The 19,544-nt window shown below is 41.2% G+C and overlaps 1 long non-coding RNA gene across 1 annotated transcript in view; it reads left to right on the top strand.

The window, feature by feature from the left end:
* LOC137223811 (uncharacterized) overlaps positions 1-19,544 on the top strand; it is a 201,245-nt gene that overhangs the window by 123,729 nt on the left and 57,972 nt on the right. The window contains exons 5-6 of the long non-coding RNA XR_010943074.1: positions 6,917-6,974; positions 11,833-11,960. This is a non-coding gene — a long non-coding RNA (uncharacterized lncRNA). The remainder of the gene's footprint in view (positions 1-6,916; positions 6,975-11,832; positions 11,961-19,544) is intronic.

Below are 19,544 nucleotides of genomic sequence, written 5' to 3'. Positions count from 1 at the left end.
GAGGAGAGGTCCCATGGAACTGCTGAGGGGGGACAAGGTGAGATGGTTCTGATGAAGCCAATAAAAGACACTGGACCTCCCTCCCACCCCTGTTCCTCATGCCACCCATCTAGGTTAACACAGAGCACTGAGCTTAGCTCCCTGTGCTGTACAGCACGCTCCCACTAGCTAGCTATTGTACACATTGTAGTGTGTCCAAGAGGGAGGGGATATAGGTATCCATATAGTCGACTCACTTCGTTGTACAGCAGAAACTAATACAACATTGTAAAGCAATTATACACCAAAAAAAAAAAGATGCTGGAGCCTGGGACCAACTGCCTTGCGGGGGCAAAAGGCCATTGCTAGGGCACTGACCAATAGCAAGCAAACCGGGGAGGAACAAGATTGGCCCCTGTTCCCTAGACTTCCAGCCTCCCTCTAGTGCCCCCTGTTGGTAAGAACCTATAGGAACAGCAAGCAAAGGAAGAAAATTGTTTTCAGAATTCCGGCCACAGTAGTGGAGCAGAGAGCAAAATGAATTTGGAGTTGAGAGTTAATAGCTTTATAACTGGCACAAATAGTAATAATACATATTCCCTTCCTACCTTATGGGAGGTTGAGGAGGATGATAAAGAGAACAGAAACATGCCGGAAGCACAGGCAGGAGAGAGACAGGCTCTTCAGTGTTTGCCAGGACTGAAAAGTGAGGAGTGAGGGCGGCAGTCACATGGTCCTTCGCTGAGGGCCCAGCCTGGCCACACCAGTCTTCACAGGGAGCCCTGAGCCCCTTTCTTTCTATTCGTCTGATGAAAATGGCCTTCCTTGGCTAATTTTGGGGGCTCTCATTGGCTTTAAAGAGTACATGCTCTGTCATCTCATCAACCTCCACGTTTGTGGGGCCTCCCCCATCTTCCCTGGAGAGAATGTGGTAGAAATGCAAAGGTGACACTTTTGGCATCTTCTACTAATCTGGAGGAGCTCTGGCTGATTAAATCAAACGTTAGCGTTCCCTGAAATTCAGCTCTTAAAGAGCCCTATTAATAGCCACTCAGGATTGATTCCAACAGGGAAACACACTCAGAGAAGTGTGATTATTCCTTCATTATGATTTACCTACCTCATATAAAGCTGGCACCTTTATTAGAGGAAGGAGCTCGTTTTACGTTAAGTCCACAGTAAAGAAAACATCTATCGTGAATATATAAATAAGATCAAACACGTTACAAGAGTCTCTGGGTGGGAATTCTCCAAATAATGAGGAGTCAGTATCTGCGATACCGTTACCAGGTCTGGCACATAGTGGGCTCTAAAATTAATCCACTTTCATGGATGAATTGCGTCTGTGCTGATTCCATTGCTGCCACTGCGGGCCTTTTCCAGTCAATGAGCTGTAATTTCTGAAGGCATCTTCATGGAAGTTCCTTCATAGTGGAAGTGGACTCCTCCATTGTGAAAAACCAATCTGAATTTCTCTGTTTCCTGGGGCTGAAATCTTAGTATAATGGCCTTACCTTCAAGTGAATGGTTGCTGTGTATAAAGCGCTGTTTTAAATTCCTTCCTGGATTAGGTCACAACCTAATTTAATTTAATTTAATTCTCACAACCTCAAGAGAAAATGTTTTTATTAACCTCCATTCTGCAGCTAAGGAAACTTAAGCAGAGAAAGATTAAGGAACATTTCCAAGGTCAGGCAGCCGGTGGGTGGCAGAGACAGGATTCAAACCCAGTAGGATGGCCTGAGAGCCCACAGTCTTCCACATTGTGCCCCATGCCACACTGCTTCCTGGGGCCATCAAATTCCTGTTGTTGGTAAGGAGGGAGCTATACCAACAGACAGCAGTTAGACAGGCAAAATTTACCCTTTACTCCTGGAGGAATGTCCAGTGTGTTCACATTTCAGAACACACTGGTACTCTCCAAGGTTCTTCTCATCTCCAAGGAGGAAGGGGCAGGAGAGGAGAGATGGAACAATCGAGCACCTACTATGAAGCAAGTCTGTATTCAGCATTTTCACATATCCTACAGGTCAGCTATGATTAGACCCACCCATTTTTCAGATAATAGACTTGGAGATGGAAAGGCAGTAAGTAACTTGGCCGAATCATTGAACCAGTAAGTGACAGAGCTGTTATTTGAATCCATAGATCTTGAACACTCATGTTCTAGCCGCCCTTAACGCTTTGAGTTTCTTTCAAGAATTATTTAAACCTTCAACAACACCCATACTTCAGGTAATTAAGGTCTTAGAGAATAAGCAAGAGAAAGATGCTTTGCTTCTATTCAGTTTTTAATTTTGCTTTTTATTCATGACATGTATTATAACTACCACCCATATCAATCTATGGCCTGAGCCCCCATTTCTCCTCCTTGATATGCTTCTTCTAATTGGAATCCACAGAGGTCATTCTTTTGCTGTACCTATTAACTTCTGTTTCATTTACAACATTGCCCTATTAGACTTGTGGAGATTATTAACTTGGATTTTCAAATCAGATTTCCTGCAACTCTGCTCAAGGCAACCTTATTTTCCCAGTAGAAGAATCATGTATTTTCAGTGAGTGGTCATAAATATTGAAGAGTTAGTTCCTAGCTAACTTAAAAGAATAAAAGATGGAACATCCTTCAAATTTCCTTCTGATCTAATTTTGGTTGAGTAAGCTGTTTGCAAAGGTCACATATGAAAACAATGTCATAAAGAGCTCTAAGGGGTGTATTTACAGGTTTGGCGTGTGTGTGTGTGTGTGTGTGTGTGTGTGTGTGTGTGTTTGAATGTGTTCCTACATTTGTAAAAGAAAGGATAAATTACAAAATGAGAGCATTAAAATGACCTGAGAGAATAAAATGCCCAATTCTTTCTTCGTGGTACTATATGGAAATTGTTGATTACCCCACCAATCACCTGCGCCTCTGGAAGCTCCTGAGGGTTTCTGAATTACCAAAGAAGGCATAAAGTTTCTCTCCACTTTTTTTTTTTCCACTTGGTTTTATGGTCAGCTATGTTTTCTTATGTTTACAAGCCCTGCAAGTTAGAGATGATAGAAATTTTATAGATTCAGTAATATTATTAAGAATATTTTAAAACCTAGATGACTTTTTTTTGAATTAAATGAAGTTTATTAAACCATGATTGAGATAGTGTCATCTATCTTATATTTTAATATTCTAATCTATATGTCTTTACCGTATTGCTATGGAACAGTTGTTATTAATGCCAATTTAAGTGTTTCTCCTAGTTCTCTTTTTCCCATTCCACTGCTACCTACCTGGTGCAAACACTTCTCTGTGTGTGTATGTGTGTGTGTGTGTGTTTGTGTTTTAATTGAAAACAAGCTGCTTGCTGGCACATAGTTTCTTTGCTGGAATTAGAAAAAGGCACCCACTCTGGGTGGACAGTTTAGAAACAGTTGCTTTCCTTCACTCCTTCTCTCAACTGGGTCCCTTTCTGTTATACCTGTGCAACTATATACATTTGATTATAAATTGTGACGTATTTATAAGCCTTTGAAATTTAAGCCTGAATTAGTAAATGACCTCATTATTGGTCTCCTTGCCTTCAGCCTTTTGACTTTCCAATTTGTTTCACGTCTGCTTCATTAACCTTCATCTTCAAACAGCTTTTGCCATCGCATCTCCTTATGCAATGCCTTCAGTGTCCCCTTACGCCTCACCCGATGCTCAGAACCCTCCAGAATCTGGCTCTGCAACCTCCTTTTGTAGCCTTAACTCTCACTCCTCCTCAGCGTGGACCCTACCCTCTTGTCAGACTGGTTTAGTTAGCATTTACCAAGCATGTCTCGTCATACCTACCCCTAAGATGCCATTCCTCTCATCTGGAACCTTCCCCTCCATTTCATATGTCTAGCTAATTTAAAGAATAAATTATGGGGTCATCCTTCAAACTGAAGCAGTACCATGCATCCTGTCACCAAGTTTTTATCAATGTACAAAATTAATTTTCATTACAACTAAGTATACGTGTGATTTCCACAGCATGAAATATTCTGCTAAAGCACAGTACATTCCTAAGTCAATATCAAAGAAAGAGGACAGATTTAGCAGAATGTTCAAGAACTTTCCTTCCTGAGAACACGGTCGAGATAGTAAACAAGTCTTTTGGAGGCATACCATGCTGAGGGGTGAATGAGGAATAAGGGGATAATTGTAGAAGAACTTTTTAGTTTAGTAAAACTTGCTTTAAATAGAAAAAGGTGTTAACATTTTAAGACCTTCAAGGATGTTGGTGGAAAATGCCAGCATTAGAAAGGGAACCACGAAGACAAAAGAAGTTCACTGCTTCTAATCTGTCTCAGACATTTGCATCCTTAAAGAACCAGATGAAAGCTTGCCTTGATTTCTTTTGCCCATGACAATGTGTCCCTCTCCTAAGCACGAATATCATGGATCTTCTGCATAACTCTGGAGTGGATGATGTCCGCGCTCTGCCCACACCCCTTCACCTGGCCCAGAAGTCACCTCTCTTATGCACTGATGGCCTCCTGCATCTCTCTGCCTGATGGTATCCTCTCACCTGGATGTATCTCTGGTCCATGTGCAGTGTAGGTCAGAGTGTTGGGAAATTAACATCCCAGGAGCTACCCTCAAAAAGCGGGGGATAGGAATTGACAAATACTGCATTTGCTCACCCTGCGGTGGGATACTCTTCAAACGTGTCCCACGTGGTCTCTCAGAAGGTCTCCAGTAGCACTGAACCTGTTACTCACAGTGGTCACGTGCTCAATCGCACACTCTACTGGCTTTCCTTCCTCGTCTTGCTGCCCCACTTCCTCCCAGCCCTTCCTGGAACCATCTTCTAAATACTAAGTCGTTTGCACCCAGATTCTTGTTCCCAATACCTTCATTAGTATTATGCCTCATTTCCTTCCTCTTTCCTCCTTACATGTTTTGTGCTCTTGAGGATTAATCCACTCCCAGCCACAACACACACACTTCATATAGCATCGTGGTCATAGTAGCTAATGAGGATGTCTTTGTTGATCAAATCAACCCTGGAACGAAGAAAGCCCTGGTGGATTTTTCTGGGAATTGATTCCAGTGGAATTTTGAATATGAGGGAATGTTATTTCTAAAGTACAGGATTTCTTCTCATACTACTTTCTAAGAAAGGTTTTTAGATATCAAATGATTTGATAGATTCCTTTTTTCATACCTGACTGCATCCTCCACAGCTTGTTATCCGTATCAGTCGGATTCAAGTGTTGTTATTAATTGTCTTGCTGTTTATGCATTTCATCCTGCCTCCTGCCTCAGGCAGAAGTTGACAGAATTAGCGGGACCAAAGCATGGCGGGGACTCCAGGTGTCCTCAGCTCTGTGGGCTACCAGCTGGCTGACATCCTGGCAGGCCCTCGGGCAGGGGACCAGCATGCCCCCTCTTCTAGAGCAGCATTATGCACAATACCGTTTCCTGGCAGCATCTGGAAAAACTGATTAGAAACCCACCCAAAGCAGGTATTTTTCCACTGCATTTCAAGTCCATCTCTTTTGTCATGGCAGAGATTTGACTAGAAGAGCGGCAGGGAGGACAGTCGCTTAATTGCCATTTTAGAATGCAGATGTGCACAGTGTTGAGGAAAAGAAAAGGCTGCCTTGGGGCTATTTTCAGTTTGTTCTCTTATGACTATTAGATCTTAGGCCAGTTTTTAAATTAGCGTTTATTTACATTGTGTTCTTGTCACGGGAACCCTGGTTAAAGTGTGAAATACACAGGATTCTGTTATTACTCCTTGGTGGAGGCAATGCCTGTAAGTCCTAACCAGTCTCCCTGAGGCAATCCAATAGTGAATGTTTACTTTCAAACCTTGCATTAGTTTCGTCTTGCGTACATTACAGTGTCGTGTGGCCATCTACCATCTGCAGCGTGCTGGCTGATCGGAGTTCTCAAATGTGATGTTGTACAAAGAACAGTGCTCACCTGAATGTGGATTTTCCTTTTCTCTCCCCTCCACTCCCCTCCTTCATCTTGCCTTCCTCTCCCCCTCCTTTTTATTTTTATCTTTATTTTTTAGCTCCTTTAAGGGTCAGCTCATTTTACAGGAGGATGGGCATCTTACGCCTAGGAATAAAACTCGAAATGTTTCTCATTATTTTTGATTAGATTCTTTCAAATAACCAGCACAATGATACTTGCACATAGTTGGCTCTCAACAAATATCTGTTGAATAAATTAATCACACGAAGAATGGATCTTGGCAACCAAAGGTAAGATAAATACCTGCATGTGCATAACTGTGCCTTCCATGCCTGCATATCTCTTGAAAGCCATCGCTACCATTGCATTTACCAGCAGAAATTGTGAAGGTTACATCTGAATTTAGAAATCTGAGATGTCCCATCTGAGTTTTATGATCAGATATGAAGGAGCTAGAGCAACTGTTTGCTTTCAGAGATGCCCTAAGGAAAAAAGAAACTATGCCTTAAATAGAAGTCAAGAAAGCTGTGTTCTAGTTCTGGTTCTGTCACTAAAAATCTATGATTGCTTTTGCTTCAGGGGCCTTATTTGTAAAATGAGGAGATTAGCATCAATTAGCTGTACTGTCTTCCATCAAAGAATCAATGACTTTATGACCTTCTGTAAAGAACAAGAAGAGACAGGCTTTAAAAATTCGTCTTCATTAAAATGTACAGTCTTCTGAAAATGAGAAGGAAGTTATTAACACACAGTAACCAGGAGAGTTCTCAGTTGTTCTTCCACTTGACAAATGGGTCTTTCTAGTTACCTTCACTGAAAGAATGTGGTTCCTCCCCTTGCAATGTTTGCTAATTGTATTGAAAAGCTGGAAAGGAGAAAAGAACGGAAATTCTGTTTCCTGAAATATTTCTTAAGGGGAAAGAGGAAATTAACTGGTTCTGACGTTTTGTTGTCAGGAAAACATTTACTTCATCACACAGTCTGATAACTCTATTTTTTTTTCAGCTCCATCGTTCTGCTTCAGATACTCAAATGGAATTTCCAGATGGTTGCCTTCTCTAAGGTATGATGCTTCTTTCCATAAGCAATCCTCCTTCCCTCCCACATGCAATATGTTTCCTACATACTTGGCCCTTAAATTGTTTTCTTTTATGTTTTAAAAATAATAGCTGATGGTTTTGATGTGTTCTTTAAGTAATACTTGACACCTGGGAGGGGTGTTTTGTTTCTATATCCCAAGTGATGCCACAGTCTCAGTAGAAATCTGCTTTAGAGGTTGATAGGGAATTCTTCCATCAGTCAATGTTAGGTCAGTGGCAGTGATAAATCCATCATACTTGTCCTTCACTTTGATTTAGTTAAGACTCCACAGCATCATTCGGTCCCTCTTGTATAACCTGGGATGGAGGGAACAGAGACAACTGTGGCTTCAGCTGGAAGCTGGGCACATTTCATTGTGCTGACTGATGCTGCCTACAGCTCCGAAGCCAGCATATACCATCTTTTTTTTTTTAAAGGTTTAAGGGGGTGGGGTTGATGGCGGACTCTGGGAAGGCTCATGCCAAGGAGTACTTCCCAGAACTTCTGCTGCAAGTGTCCTTGTCCCCGCAGTAAGCCCAAGCCACCCCCCGCCCCCGCCTCTACAGGAGACCCTCCAACACTAGTAGCTCCGATGGGGAGTTTAACAGTGCTATTGATCCACATCAGAGAGAAAAGTTCTTCAAGGTTGTTGGTCCCTGTCTCTCCCATGGGCTGCCCTCACCTCAGCGCTTACCCTTCCAAGTCAAGCTCTTTGTGCCCTAATCTGAGGGAATAGCAGCATCTTGGAAATCTTCCCAACAAGTCCTCTGAGTAAGGCCGTGTGGCTGACAGGGTCTCTGTGCTCCAGCCTGGAGACAGGCCTGTGCCTGTGAGGTGGGAGAGCTGAATTCAGGACATTGGTCCACCAGAGACCTCCCGGCTCCTCATAATATCAAATGGCGAAAAGTCTCCCAGAGATCTCCATCTCAATGCTAAGACCCAGCTCCACTCAACGACCAGCAAGCTACAGTGCTGGACACCCCATGCCAAACAACTAGCAAGACAGGAACACAACCCCACCCATCAACAGAGAGGCTGCCTAAAATCATAATAAGGTCACAGACACCCCAAAACACACCACCAGACGTGGACCTGCCCACCAGAAAGACAAGATCCAGCCTCATCCACCAGAACACAGGAACCAGTCTCCTCCACCAGGAAGCCTACACAACCCACTGAACCAACTTTACCCACTGGGGGCAGACACCAAAACAATGGGAGCTATGAACCTGCAGCCTGCAAAAAGGAGACCCCAAACACAGTAAGTTAAGCAAAATGAGAAGACAGAAAAACACACAGCAGATGAAGGAGCAAGGCAAAAACCCACCAGACCTAACAAGTGAAGAGGAAATAGGCAGTCTACCTGAAAAAGAATTCAGAGTAAGGATAGTAACAATGATCCAAAATGTTGGAAATAGAATGGAGAAAATACAAGAAACGTTTAACAAGACCTAGAAGAACTAAAGAGCAAACAAACAATGATGAACAACATAATAAATGAAATTAAAAATTCCCTAGAAGGAATCAATAGCAGAATAACTGAGGCAGAGGAATGGATAAGTGACCTGGAAGATAAAATAGTGGAAATAACTACTGCAGAGCAGAATAAAGAAAAAAGGATGAAAAGAATTGAAGACTCTCTCAGAGACCTCTGGGACAATATTAAAAACACCAACATTCGCATTATAGGGGTCCCAGAAGAAGAAGAGAAAAAGAAAGGGACTGAGAAAATATTTGAAGAGATTATAGTTTAAAACTTCCCTAATATGGGAAAGGAAATAGTCAATCAAGCCCAGGAAGTGCAGAGAGTCCCATACAGGATAAAACCAAGGAGAAACATGCCAGGACACATATTAATCAAACTATCAGAAATTAAATACAGGGGTTCCCCGATGGCGCAGTGGTTGAGAGTCCGCCTGCCGATGCAGGGGACAGGGGTTCGTGCCCCAGTCTGGGAAGATTCCACATGCCGTGGAGCGGCTGGGCCCGTGGGCCATGGCCGCTGAGCCTGCGCGTCCGGAGCCTGTGCTCCGCAACTGGAGAGGCCACGGCAGTGAGAGGCCCGCGTACCGCAAAAAAAAAAAAAAATTAAATACAAAGAAAAAATATTAAAAGCAGCAAGGGAAAAATGACAAATAACATACAAGGGAATCCCCATAAGATTAAAAGCTGATCCTTCAGCAGAAACTCTGCAAGCCGGAAGGGAGTGGCAGGACATATTTAAAGTGATGAAAGGGAAAAACCTACAACCAAGAACTCTACCCACCAAGGATCTCATTCAGATTTGATGGAAAAATTAAAACTTTTAGAGACAAGCAAAAGATAAGAGAATTGAGCACCACCAAACCAGCTTTACAACAAATGCTAAAGGAACTTCTCTAGGCAGGAAACACAAGAGAGGGAAAAGACCTACAATAACAAACCCAAAACAATTAAGAAAATGGGAATAGGAACATACATACCGATAATCACCTTAACTGTAAATAGATTAAATGCTCCAACCCAAAGAAATAGACTGGCTGAATGGATACAAAAACAAGACCCATCTATATGCTGTCTACAAGAGACCCACTTCAGACCTAGGGACATATACTGACTGAAAGTGAGGGGATGAAAACAGCTATTCCATGCAAATGGAAATCAAAAGAAAGCTGGAGTAGAAATTCTCATATCAGACAAAATAGACTTTAAAATAAAGACTATTACAAGAGACCATAAACAAGATGAAAAGACAACCCTCGGAATGGGAGAAAATATTTGCAAATGAAGCAACTGACAAAAGATTAATCTACAAAATTTACAAGCAGCTCATGCAGCTCAATATCAAAAAAAACCCAACCCAATCCAAAAATGGGCAGAAGATCTAAATAGACATTTCTCCAAAGAAGATATACAGACTGCCAAGAAACACATGAAAAGCTGCTCAACATCACTAATCATTAGCAAAATGCAAATCAAAACTACAATGAGGTATCACCTCACACCAGTCAGAATGGCCATGATCAAAAAATCTACAAACAATAAATGCTGGAGAGGGTGTGGAGAAAAGGGAACCCTCATGCACTGTTGGTGGGAATGTAAATTGATACAGCAACTATGGAGAACAGTATGGAGGTTCCCTAAAAAACTAAAAATAGAGCTACCATATGACCCAGCAATCCCACTACTGGGCATATACCCTGAGAAAATCATAATTCAAAAAGAGTCATGTACCACAATGTTCATTGCAGCTCTATTTACAAACCAGGACATGGAAGCAACCTAAGTGTCCATCGACAGATGAATGGATAAAGAAGATGTGTCACATATATACAATGGAATATTACTCAGCCATAAAAAGAAACGAAATTGAGTTATTTGTAGTGAACTGGATGGACCTAGAGACTGTCATACAGAGTAAAGTAAGTCAGAAAGAGGGAAAACAAATATCGTATGCTAACACACATATATGGAATCTAAAATTAAAAAAAAATTGTTCTGAAGAACCGAGGGGCAGGACAGGAATAAAGATGCAGATGTAAATAATGGACTTGAGGACATGGGGAGGGGGAAGGGTAAGCTGGGACGAAGTGAGAGAATGGCATGGACATATATACACTACTACATGTAAAATAGATAGCTAGTGGGAAGCAGCTGCATAGCACAGGGAGATCAGCTGGGCGCTTTGTGACCACCTAGAGGAATGGGATAGGGAGGGTGGGAGCGAGGGAGACACAAGAGGGAGGAGATATGGGGATCTATGTATATGTATAGCTGATTCACTTTGTTATACAGCAGAAACTAACACACCATTGTAAAGCAATTATACTCCAATAAAGGTGTTAAAAAATTTTAAAAATAAATAAAAATAAAAAGTAAAGGTTTAAGGGAAGGGATTTGCTGGGTGATGTTTATCACAGTCTTTCAAAGAGCATCTGTATTTGAAATGAAGGTAGGAAAATGGAGATGAGCATAGCTGGCCTTGCACTATGAGTCAGTTTCCCGGCAAGATTTATGCTGGCAGACTTTGATTGTACAACCTGTTGACTCTTCTCTAGACCCATAGCCCACCACCCTCACAATCACAGCCACCCCTACCAGCTCCAGAACCTCCACCGTTTTCAATCTGACAACCATTATTTTGGCTACAGCATCATCATCATCTGCTCTTCACCCCACAATCCTGATATCACTTTAATTCAATTTTATCAAGAGCCTCATGACCACAATTTTATGATGAAACTCTCTAAAATAATACTAATAATAACGTTGATTGTGTCCATTTTGCTTTATATAATTTAACTCATTTAATCCTCACAACAGGTTTTGAACTGAGTAATATTATTAACTGCATATTGTAGATATAGAAATTGAGGCTCCTGGAGTTAAGTAAGCCACGCAAAGTCATAGAGCTAGTATGTGATGGAACCTGGATTTTTAACCCAGGCCCAGAATCAGAATTTTTAGCCACTAATCTAAACAAAGATTTGTTCACTGAGAACACTTGGATTTGAAGTTTCAATAGCTTTGTCACACACAAACACGCAAAAGCACTACTTTGGACAATAGCTAGTAAACTCATAAAGCGCATTTCCCTTTGAATGTGTCAAGCTAGAGTAAACTACGTATCAGGTACGAATGAACCTTGAACTATCAGTGGCTAAACATTACAAAGGTTTGTTTCTTGCTCCCAGAAAGTCCAATGCCAAGTGCCTGGCACTCCAGGGCACTGCACCGCCCAAGAGCAGTGCGGGAATACCAGCTCTCTGCAGGGTTGCTGGTGCAAGCGGAGAGAGCATGGAAAACCTGCCTACTTTTAAGGACCTCAAATGGAGAGTGACACACTTCCCATCTGTTCACAGGCATTAGCCAGAACCAGGCACATGGTCCCAACCTAACCACGGTGGCTGGGACGTGTAGGAAGAGAAAGCACATGGAATGTTCGAGAGCACTACCATGTCGTATTGCTGGACAAACATAATCCGTTCAAGTAAATAGTTGAGTCATAATTAATATATCCATAATTGGAATGCCAGGAGACCCGGAACAATTCTGCTTTAGGAATCCAAGTCTCTTACTCATTTGTGACAATCCTTTCTTCATCTGAAAAGTGTATGGACTTGATAAACTGTCGTGGGATATTATAGTGTCCCAAGCCTTCGGCTGCTGCATTCCTAAGTGATGATTTATATAATTAACCATAAGGGGGAGGAAGGAAGGCATGAAATCTTCAAAATCTTTCTATCTTGCTCTGTCATGTCACATGCTACTCTTTGATATTTCTAGACGTTGGAGAATAGAGGAAGTCCCACCTCTCAGAGCTCCACATAAGAAAAGAAGACTTATAACTGGATCTCATCATTGTCATTTCTGTTTGGTATAAAAGAGGGAGACATGTCATCTAGCCTACAGGGAAGAAGAAACCAGGTTATGTCCACAGAGCTTGCTGAAGGGAAGACCTCTCTTTGTCTAACATTCCTGACTTGGTGGAGTGGTCTTCACTGTTCAGCCTTTTTTTTTTTTTGGCGGTACGCGGGCACAGGCTCCGGACGCACAGGCTCAGTGGCCATGGCTCACAGGCCCAGCCGCTCCACGGCATGTGGGATCTTCCCGGACCGGGGCACGAACCCGTGTCCCCTGCATCGGCTGGCGGACTCTCAACCACTGCGCCACCAAGGAAGCCCCACTGTTTAGCCTTTGGGAATAAATCAAGGAAAGAAATTTCACCAGCAGAAAGCTGAAAAGCTAGAACTGGAGATATTTGATTGTTATTTAATATTATTTTGAGTAGAGAATAAAAAGCACTATGCTATAAATCTCTCTAATAGCCTAAGTCTTTCATTCACTGCCTTAAACTAGAGAGAAAGGAGTTGACTCTAATCTTTGGGTAAATAAAAGGCACTGGAAGTTCTCAGGGTGCTTCCCAGTCTTTGTGGACAGTGTCATGGAGGGCAGAGCTGCTGTGCTTACACTCAAGCCGTCTCAAGGTCAGGCTGCATTGGTTTCTGATCTGACCTTCTGAGAAACCACCCATGTTCTTATGTCCCACACCTCAGTCGTGGGTGCTCTGCTAAATGAAGAAGACATGAGCCTCCAAGCTTTGCCCCACAAAGGGCTAGAGCCACATCTCTTGGCTCAAATTTAGCAACTTTAAATACTGGCATCCCTCCAAAAAAAGATACAGTGTAATCTAGACTCAATGTGCCCTGCTTATCTCTCAAGTAGATAGGTGACTGGTTGCACTGCTTGTAGTTTTTCTGCTGTGGCTGCTACCTCTCAAAGTTTCTTTCCTGGAGGTGGAGATTTGGAGAATGCATAGTTCCTCATCATCCCTCTTCCTTGTGATTGTTCCCATTTGGTTGGCTGGCTAAGCCACAGAACTACCTTCTGTGCTGTGAAAGCATCTCACGGTACAAACTATTTTCAGGAAGATAAGTTACCCATGCACGGTCATGTACTTAAACTAGCTCACTGTCTTTATCTTCAGACTCTTCTCTCTAGCCGTCACATACTGCCTTTTCCAGTTACTCTGTAATAGCTTTATTTTCTCTTTCACCATCAACCCCTTCTTCCAGAATCGCACAAAAGAGTCTCCAGTCCTCTGTCTTGTCTGCTCCTGGCCCATCAAGTCAGGTTTATTCTCAAGAGAAGTGCTCTGACTGTGGCAATCTCTTCTCTGCGAAGTGCCTTAAACACACTCACATTTTGTTTACAATATATAAACATTATATTGTTAAATAATCAACTTATTTCATCTATCTTTGTTGTGAGTCAGTCTTAGGTTATGTCTGTACCTATGCTAGAACTACTTGAACCCTTTAAATACTGTAAATGGAATCAGAGAGAATAGAAATAAACTCTGTACTTGGCAGGGTGGAGGTCCCTGTAAATAGGAAACTGGGTAAATATTATTACGTAGAGATGAACGGCCTAAGCTTGAAAGGAAGGTCCAGAAACTGAAATAGACAGAGGAAACATCCTTCCTTAATGTCCAATGAAGCTGAAAGAGAAAAAGTTTCTTTTTTTTTTTTGCGGTACACGGGCTTCTCACCGCTGTGACCTCTCCCGCTGTGGAGCGCAGGCTCAGCGGCCATGGCTCACGGGCCCAGCCGCTCCACGGCACGTGGGATCCTCCCAGACCGGGGCACGAACCCGTGTCCCCTGCATCGGCAGGCAGACTCTCAACCACTGCGCCACCAGGGAAGCCCAAAAAGTTTCTTTTTCTCCAGCTTCACTGAGATATAATTCACAAACAAAATCATAAGATGAAGTACACAAGGTGATGATTTGATAATTGAACTCATGGAAACAGAGAGCGTTAAAAGTGGCTGCCAGGGTCTGGGGGGTGGTGGAGATGGGGAGAGCTTAGTAAAAGGGCACAAACTTTCAGTAAATAAATAAATTCATCTTATAAATAAAACTTTTTATTTATAAGATGAATAAAATCTGAGGATCTAGTGTATAACATTAGACTGCAGTTGATAACACTGTTGTATAATAGAAATAATTTTAATTCGGTTTCAGAATAGGAATGTGGGAAGACTAGTGATGGAAATTGGGGATATGTAAGGAGCTGAGCTAAGAAAAATACAAGTATAATTAAGATTGAGAAATAAAATAATAAACTAGGAAAGCTGATTTAAAAAGTTTAGCTGTGTCCAGCTAGTTTAAGCACCAGACTGGATACTCAATAGTAGTATTTTTGCAAGTAAGTTAAATTTTTTATTCTGTCAGTTTCTATAACTCTGTTTGCCTAATATGAAGCCCCAGGAGCAAATGAAAACAAAGCCCCTCATTATAAACTTTAAAGTGGGCTTAAGAAGAAGTATCAGACTTGCCTCTCACACATGACTATGGCTGACCAAGGGCAGATAAGACCATGGCCATGTGTGCAATCAGCTTGTGAACCAGCCCCTCTACAGCATGATTGAGGCCATGGACATTCCTGGGATTGAGCCAGTAACAAAACCAAGTACTTAAACAGTACGGGTCCATTGGTGAGAAAATCCCAGTTGGAGGAATTCTTTAGTGACTACTTTGCCACCATATCATAAGTACTGTGAAATAGTTATTTCATTAAAGTTATTATTGCCTTTACTGTAGGTCTTTTCACTGGATCTGGTTTTGTATTCCTGTTGGTTATGGGGTAGTTCTAAGCTTCAAAAATTACTCTGGAAGAGAAGAATGTTCTCCCTCTCTCCTTGTCATTTCACTTCCCTAAAACCAGGATCTTTTCGTTTACTGACGAGGGATTCTTTTTCTGCAACAGGAAGATTAGTTAACTGACTCAGTCATATTTTCCCATAAATGGCAACATGAGCTGTCCTGAGATTTATTTTTAGATACTGGATTAGTCTTAGAATGTGAGTTCTGCAGTGTGGGAAAGAATGACATGACCCTGCTAAGATGTGAACCCTGCTTTCTGTTGCCACGGTTACCATTTGATCATCCTAACTTACATACTCAGAGTCCAGATGAATAAATCTAAATAACAGCCTTTATAGAAGACAGGAGTCAAACTACAAAATACGTCGTCCTGTATATGAGCAAATATGAGCCATGCATAGACTGTAGGACAAAAATGCCTGCAGAACAAAAAGGAGCAGGGATACATTTTGCCAGAAAATGCAAAATCTGGATTGGTCTTTACAATTTATTGTTTAGGAAATGTAGGTTTCAGAATTGCATTTTAAGCATCTAGCCCAATATCTTGTTATCTGAATGACTGCACTGGCATCCTGTTTCCTTTGCATTCCTTATTAAAAACATCAAACTGAAAATAGAATAAAAATAGACTTTATTAAAAGCTATAAACATGTTCTTAAAATATGCTAATTCTAAAACATCTGAAGCATGACCACCATTTCATGATCATTCATTCAGTCCTTATCTTTTGTGAACATGACTCTATGACATCAATGGCAAGATTCTTATTCTCTCAAAGCTAGTTTTCATGGAAAAGAATTGAAAAAAAAGGATATAGATATATACATATTTATACATATAACTAAATCACTTTTGCTCTACACCTGAACCTAGCACAATATTGTAAATCAACTATACTTCAATTAAAAAAAAAATGAAAGAGAAAGGCACTGCAAAAAAAGTGCCTAGCAAAGTGTATAGTGTATATTCAATAAATAATGGTTATGAAAAACCCTATTTTTTTTTTTTTTTTGGGGTACGCGGGCCTCTCACTGTTGTGGCCTCTACCGTTGCGGAGCACAGGCTCTGGACGCGTGGGCTCAGCGGCCATGGCTCACAGGCCTGGCCGCTCCACGGCATGTGGGATCTTCCCGGACCGGGACACGATCCCGTGTCCCCTGCATCGGCAGGCGGACTCTCAACCACTGCGCCACCAGGGAAGCCCAAACCCTACTTTTTTAATGATTAAATTTCGGGAAAAGAAAATAATCATGAATACAACTCATCCCCTTCCCCCAATAAATAGCTACTTATAAGGGAGCAGTCAAATTTTTACCCACACAATTTGTAATGTTGAAGAGATCATCACCTAACATTCACCGTGCCCCCTGCAGTGGAAGCGCGGAGTCTTAACAACTGGACCACCAGGGAAATCCTGCTAACATTCTTATTTTACAAAGCAAACCTTACCTCTCAGTGGCAATCATAACAAAGTTTCTTATTTGAATACATTTTACAGTTTAGGTTCTTCTTTGAACCTAGTGCTCACTAGGCAAGAAGATAAGTTGAGAGTAAAAATTCTGCTTTTCTGAGATGACAAACTTACGAATTCCCCTGTTTCAGGGATTATGGAAGTGCTTGTTGGCAAACATTTTGAGTAGACTGGCCCCATTCTGCATGACTTGTTTTCTATGACAGTAGCATGAATTCATGCACGTCAGGCTGTGCTCACGATTGAGTTTAGATGAGTAAGGGCCTTGGTTTCTCTTGAAGGGAGGGGTTCAGTCGTAGAACACAGGTTGGAGGCTGATCCACGATTTCCTTTCACTGGGTTTAATGACTTTCATTCAGGAAGCAGTGGTGCTGGACAGTTCCCTTCCAAGCAAGCAATGAGAGGCCAGGATCGGGTCCAGGATTTGGGGTCCTAATAATAAAAAAGGTGGTGTTATTGTGGTCTTGGACAATAACTTTCTCCTTCGACTCATCGTCCATTTCAAGTTGAAATGATACTTTTAAATTTTTATCTGACACTGATCTATTTTTGCAGTCCTGTTGAATAATAAAACATTTGAATGTTGGAACTAGGACTTTTGAAACAGTGCCAGTTGTTTCCGGAGTGGTCAGGAAATGAGATTTCTCAGTTCAAGCTCAGGTTGCTCTAATGTCCAGATCACTCCACCCACATACACCACCGGCCTTCTCCAGGGCAGTGATTCCACCATTCCTTTGGGTTTGGCATAGTTGTTCCAGGACCATTTTGTGTGTGTGTGTGCTCATGTGTGTGTGTGTGTGTCTAGAAATCTGAATTTTAACAAGCATATCAGGTGTTTCCAAGGCAGACGGTAACTGAGAAACAGTGACATTTGAGGAACAAGCTTCTAGTTTTCATTTGTCTATTCCGTCAAGGAGATTGTTCCAGTTACTATTGCTGTGCAACACACCACCCCAAAATGTACTGGCATAATACAGCTATTTTATTACAATCCTGGATTCTGGGATTCAGAAATTCAAATGGGCACAACAGAGACAACCTTTCTCTGTTCTGTGATATCTGGGCCTCCACTAGTGAGATTTGAAGGCTGAAGGTGACTCTACTGCTTTGGGCTGGAATCATTTGAAGTCTTCTTCATTCACATTCCTGGTAGTTGATGAAGGCTGTTGGCTAAGACCTCAACAGGGCTGTTGGCTGAAACACCTTCATATGGCCTCTCCATGTATCTCTTCAGAGGATAGTTTGGGTTTCCTCACAGCATGGCAGGTGAATTCTAAGAGTGAATATCCCAAGAGAGAACAAAGTGGGAGTGTGTGTTATTTTTACAACCTAGCTTGGAAGTCACATAATATCACTTTTATCATACGCCATCAGGTCGAGGGAGTTGCAAGATCTGTCTAGGTTCGTGGACTGTCAAGAGGACATTATAAGAAACCATGAGGGATGGGAGTATTGTGGCTATCTTTGGAAGATAAAATCTGCCATTGAGACCAATCATTTAATGGAAAACTATCGAAAGATTAGTAAAAACAAATAGAAGCTCAATATAGTTGAAAACATTATAATAGAACACTTTTCTTGCTGTGAATAAGTTAAAATCTCTTCACCCAGATGAATTACATTCTATGGTACTAAGAAAACTCACAAATCATATTACTGAGACATATGAAAAATAAGAGACATTGGCAAACTGGGAAGTTGGTACATATCATTCTGTCCACAGGAGGAAAAAGATGGACTCGATAAATGGCAGGACAAATAAGATTCTAGAGTCTAGTAAATTAAGGCCTAGAGTTTCAAAATCCAGGCCAAGGATGACATATAAATCTGCTACAAGCGTGCTACCACTTTCTTACCTTGTATATCCATGGAAGATATTGCAAAATAATCAGATCATGGCATCCCTGACTGCTGTGTTTGGACCAGACCTAGAATCATTGTCAAAATTATGCTCTAGGTAGCCACAGCCAATGAATTGTTATTGATACATGAGTTAAAACCTACTTCTTATTTAGAAGCAAAAAGTGGAGGTTCCTAGATCCCAGTATCATTTCAGTAAAAGTAAATCATGTTGTACCAATTTTATTTATTTTTTCTTTATAAAAATTATCAGACTGACTAAGTTACTACCATAGACATGGTGTTCTTTGGCCTGTATGAAGGAATTTGACACATTCTTGCTCATGATAGTCTTGTAGAGAAAATGGGAAACCACTAGTTGAATGTAACAACAATGGAAGAGACCAGTTATTGGTATGACAACCCCTCACAAAATGTGATGACTCCAACTTGGTTGGAACATTCTTGTGTGTTCAACATTTTGTAAAATCAAAGACTTGAAAAATTTAAGGGTATACTAATCCCATTTAGAGATGATATGAAGGTGGAAGAGACCAAATAGGTTGCATGACAGAATAAGAATTCAGAAATGTCTTGATATGTTGCATCCAACAAGATGAAATTCAACAGGATATATAGTCTCGCATCTGTTTCCCCCCCAAAAATACAGAACATATAAACTTGACTTTGCAACAGCATATATAAGGAATACTTCTGTATTTTAATTGAGTAAGATCAAATCAACCGTGTGAAATGATCTCCAAAAATGTTTGTTGAAGTTCTTTCTGGAACAAAGATGGTAATAATTCTATTCTCTAATTGCTTACTCAGATCACAATTGGGAGAGTTCATTCAGTGGTGAACACTCCAGTTTAAAGGGGTATAGAAAAGTCAGAGTATTAGCCAGGATTTGTGTTCCCTGGAGAAGGAAAACTTAGGATATTTCATATAAATCTTAGTCATAATATATGCAAATCATTGTGCTAAGAATTTTACTTTTAAAACCTAAATTTTTATACTATTTATTTATTTAAAATTAATTAATTAATTTAATTTTTTTTTTTTTTTTGGCTGTATTGGGTCTTTGTTGCTGCACAT

This window comes from Pseudorca crassidens, chromosome 4 (genome assembly GCF_039906515.1).
Source record: "Pseudorca crassidens isolate mPseCra1 chromosome 4, mPseCra1.hap1, whole genome shotgun sequence".
Taxonomy (NCBI): domain Eukaryota; kingdom Metazoa; phylum Chordata; class Mammalia; order Artiodactyla; family Delphinidae; genus Pseudorca; species Pseudorca crassidens.
This window is presented reverse-complemented; position numbering and strand designations above follow the sequence as displayed.